The 4,727-nt window shown below is 47.1% G+C and overlaps 1 protein-coding gene across 1 annotated transcript in view; it reads right to left on the reverse strand.

The window, feature by feature from the left end:
- Nucleotides 1-4,299, reverse strand: part of ATP8B1 (ATPase phospholipid transporting 8B1) — a 118,420-nt gene extending 114,121 nt beyond the window's left edge. The window contains exon 1 of the mRNA XM_034774867.1: nt 4,076-4,299. The gene's annotated coding sequence lies outside the window, so the exon portion shown is untranslated. The remainder of the gene's footprint in view (nt 1-4,075) is intronic.
- Between the last annotated feature and the right edge of the window lie 428 nt (nt 4,300-4,727).

Genomic DNA, 4,727 nt, shown 5'->3' on the forward strand with positions numbered 1-4,727 from the left:
GGGGGGAGAGTGTGTGTGTGTGTGTGTGTGTGTGTGTGTGTGTGTGTGTGTGTGTTTTTTGCACCTGCTCCGCCCCGACTGCTGCCTCCTTCCCTGGTCCAGGGACCTTCTTCCCCCCCAGGCCCTATCACACTGCCCCCCCCCCCGGGCTCCCTGCGCCCCCTGTGTTTGTGTGTTGGACAGTCACATCCAATCCCTTCATACTGCCACCCTTTCCCCTCCCCTTAGTTCATAGCCCCAGAAAATCCCTTCAAACTGTCCCTCTTTTCCCCTCCCCTTATTTCATGGGGGGATGATGAGCCAGGTGGGCAGTGGCAGCGAGGCTTTATATTTGGGGGGGGGAGGTGTGAGGAGGTGAGCGGCGAATCAGTGGCTGGAAGGGGTTGTTTCCGCGGGGCTGGGCGGCGCTGGGGGGTTTCGGCCCTCAGCTGTTTTCTTTGGAGTAATATGGCCCTTGCCGCTTTACGAGTTGTGCAGGCCTGTGTTAGGTAATATTTTTGCATCTTCAGAGTGTTGATCAATACCCCTAGGAGATGGGTAATGAAGGCTTCTTTGCATTTTAAAGAAAGAGAAACAGATACGGAAAGGTTAGGAGATTTGCCCAAAGCCACATAGCAGAGATGAGATTAACATTCAGGAGTTTCTGGCTCCATTCTTTTGCTCAAACAATTAGGATCAGACTGTTCCATTTAGCAGATGTTGGTTAAAGAAAACAGCCAAGGATAAAGATCGGAAACCCTTATGATTCCAATTCCCAAAAGCAGAATTTAAACCTATGGCAGACTTCATAATCAGGCCTAACACAACTAACATGCTGTCAAAATAAGGCCTGCATAACTACAGTAAAAAAAAATTAGCAAATGAGTTCAGGCTAATTTGAATAGAAGCGGCAGGCAAGTGGCTCATTCAATTTAGTATTGCAAATTGCAAGACTAGGGACCAGAATACTCTCAGGAAGTCTCACAAGAGAGAACAAGCGAAGAACAAATCAAGTTACTGAAAGTAAGGCCACCTCAATGTTTAGCACTAGTTTAAAAAAAAAAAAAAAAAAGTTTGGGGCATATGTCCAGGAGTATGAAGCATAAATTACTCCAATGCTACAAAAGTACTCAATCTTTTACTGGCAAGGGAATTCACATTTGGAATCTTCATAGACTGAAATAAAGCAGACAGTGACCAAATCATCTTGGTCACCGTGAGCTTGAGTTATTTAAAAACAGATCAACCACCAACCATGATTTGATACCATACAGTTTGACACTCATAAGCTCATACCAGGAGTTAGATTTCCAGGCTTTAATAAGAGTATGTGCAGGATTTATTTTAGGAACTGATTAGCTAGTAGTCCACTTGGTTTGTACTTGGCTCACTTTTCTCTTACCCTTTCTACAATATATTTACAATAGAAAAAGGTGATCACAAATCTGTAGGGTGACCAGATAGCAAGTGTGAAAAATCAGGACAGGAGGTGGGGGGTAATAGGAGCCCATATTAAAAAACAAAACAAAAATATCGGTACTGTCCCTATAAAATCGGGACATCTGGTCACCCTACAAATCTGAGAGCCTCCAGTACCCAGAAGTTCCTGGTACTATATCTACACAGCTACTTACGCAGCTACTTACACAGTCCTCGTAACTGTAGCATCTGAGGTACTTCACTTCCTAAATATCTCTAATATATTCTTAACAAAAAAAGAGTTAGGATATTGTTTTGATAACTAACTCATCCAAATAAGCAATTCTATTAGAACTTTTAGAGAAAAAAAGCTAATGTTTTAGGGACATTATTTTAAATCTTAATAGGTAATAGGGAGTAGTAAGAAATCTGAACCAAAGAGACAATTAACCAAAAAGCCCAGAAGAATTAACACTAATTTTCTTTGGTTCACTATTACATTAGGTGTTCTAAATAGTGACAAACCTCGCAGATAATATTCTTGGCAAGTTTTATTACATGATTATAAATGTTCCTTAATAAACACCAGTTTCACTTCTGTAGAAGACTATGTAAACATAGCTTTTAATTAGTCAATTACCACCATTTTATAGATGTGGAAACAAACAAAATTTAAGGGCCTTGCCCAAGGCCACACAGCCTGATCCAGCCAGGATTATCAGAACTCACAGCTCTCAGTCCCCTCTTCCAGTCCACCCTATCATCACCAAAAGTAAGATGCACCAACCAATTACTAAACAGTCCCTAAAATATAGTGAGGAGCTGCTTTTGTCATTAGAGTTTGAACTTCCATTTTCACATTCCCTATAAGTAAAAGTCTTTCAGGTCAGGATTACCTACCTAGGTCTGTACAGCACCAACTTACACAGTTGGCACTCAAAGCAAAACAAACAAAAAACCCACCACTAACAAAAACTTGTTTACAAATGTAGGTGAAATACACTATACTTGTGACCCACAAAAGTCACATGAATCTACCAAGAGATTCAAACAAAAAATTCTCCCATCCCCCAAAACTATTTTTCTGTGATAATGTGCTATAGTCACTTTATTAGAGGATGTGACAGCCCGAAATTCATGTAATATGTAAGCAGTTATATAACCTTTACATTTGGCCAAAATATTAAAGTTTAAGCATTGTTATTCCAATATATCTCATTTCCTTAAGAGAATAAAAAGGAAGAAAACCATCTCTTAGTTGACTAAGGAATTAATATACTGTAGAGTTTTACTTCCTTTGTTACACTGTTGAGCTTTATAGAACGTTGTGTAGATCGAAATTGTTGCAGTCACAGTGGAATCAGGCAATCATTGTTATATTAAAGGAAAAGGAAACTTTACCAACGAGCACAAGAAGTAGAGAGTCTTTAAAAAAAAAAAAAAAAACATACTGCAGCCTACACAGTGATATAGAAGCAGCATATTCTGGAGTCAAGGCAGGTGCATCATAATTTGCCTTTGTCCACCCAGTCCAGGGAGAATGACGTGCATTTCTCTATTGTGCTGGCAGACAGGGATTGAAAAGACATTTGAAAACAAACACCAGTAGGTTTGGCTTTTTTATTTCCTCCACCAGCTTCAGCAACACATCAATGCAAGGTGCTTCTGCACTGAGTTAATGTTTACCTTAAAAAGTGATCATTCTGAAAATGAATCAGAACTGGCAGGTGCACTGGTCATTTAAACAAGCAGCAGTGCTGAGAGTGCACTATTAAGAGATTAGTGAATGCCCAGGAAAAAATAGATATTTTAGCTTTCCACTATATAAGCGATATTAATATTATTTAACGTTAAATAGCTAGTTTAGTTTATGAAGCGCCTCCAGGCTCCTATCCTGGAGGTCAACTACAGAAACCTCTGAGATTGCGGTACTCAGCACACAAGTCTGTAGAGACAAACGCTGAAGGGTGACAGCACTTGCACCCTGAATCTAGCTGTGACCTGTTTGTATGCCTGTGGAGGAGCGACAAAAACCTGTTTGGCCTTTCTCTGGGGATCGGTGGTGTGGCTCTGAACTTTAGTCTGGGTTCAGGCAGAGCCACTCCTTCCCCCTGCGCTTGGCATGGCAGCCTCCATCCTTCCCATGGAGCTTGTGGCCTCGCTTTCTCGGGTCTGAGCAAGCCAACAGGAATAGCTCCGAGCCAGGGGCGCTGCGAGCCATTGAACCGAACCGTAAACCCGGTGTGTGATGGGAACCACTTCAAGCCAGGGGGTGCTGCTGGCCGCACCCCTCGTTCCAGCGCCTATGCAGCGAGCCCGGCAGGAGGACAGAGGAGGATCAGGAGTCAGTGAAAGTTAGAGTCACTTTACCATGGTCAGCAGCCGGCTGGGTTGAAGCGGCGCAGAGCCGCGCTGGGGCGGCAGGAGAAGGGCACGGCACTCATCGCCGGGGCGAGCGGCGTAAGGACATAGCCAGGTTGGGCTTGGGGGGAAGCGGCACCATTTAACCGCCCTCAAGCCCTTCAACCCGCCTCCAGAGCCGGGGGACACGCCGCCGCTGCTGCCCCAAACCACAAGCCAGGGCTGTCCCGCGCGGAGACCCCCATATGCCCCTCGCCCCGGCTCGGGTGCGAGAGCCGCACCCGGAGAGCAGCGCCCTGCCTCCGCAGCCCCTTACCTCTCGCGGAAACTTGGGTTCCCCGCGGGCTCCTCCGGCCGCTCCTGGCAGCGCTTTCCCGCCCTACACCTGCATGCTCGCCTCGCCTCGCCTCGCCCCGCTACCAGGGCAGAGGCGCACCAGCCGCCTGGGGTTGGCTCGGGCTCTCCCAGCCCTCCAATGGCGCTCCGCTCCCTTCGCAAGCTGGCTCAGGACTTGCCAAACTAGTTCCTCAACTCTAGGCAAGGTGTCTGGCCGCAGGCAGGCAGGTTAGAGCCGGGTGGGGTGAGGGGGTGGGGGTGTTTGCTCATTTGGGCTCATCCTATTCGGGGGGGGAGAGAAGGATCCACCTCTGCAGCAGCTGCCCTGAAGCCCTAACTAAGCCCTTCCCCTAGCCAGGGAAGAGCCCACGTGACTCCCAGGTAATAACAGCGGCGACCGGAGCAGGAGACTTCCCCCCTTCCCCATCCCCGCCGCAGGGGAGCGGCCTGAGCTGATCTCTGGTTACACTCTGTCTAGAGCGCGCTCCCACTGGCGAGAGACACCAGCAGCCCCGGCAGAACCATGCCCGCTCCTCCTGTGCCCACCTCCCTGCCCTGCCCTGAGGGTTTGCAGGGGTTGGCTTGTTGTTATTGTGTGTGGTTCAAGGTTCCCAGCGGTACTCAGCCTTGCC

This window comes from Trachemys scripta, chromosome 6 (assembly GCF_013100865.1).
Source record: "Trachemys scripta elegans isolate TJP31775 chromosome 6, CAS_Tse_1.0, whole genome shotgun sequence".
NCBI lineage: Eukaryota > Metazoa > Chordata > Testudines > Emydidae > Trachemys > Trachemys scripta.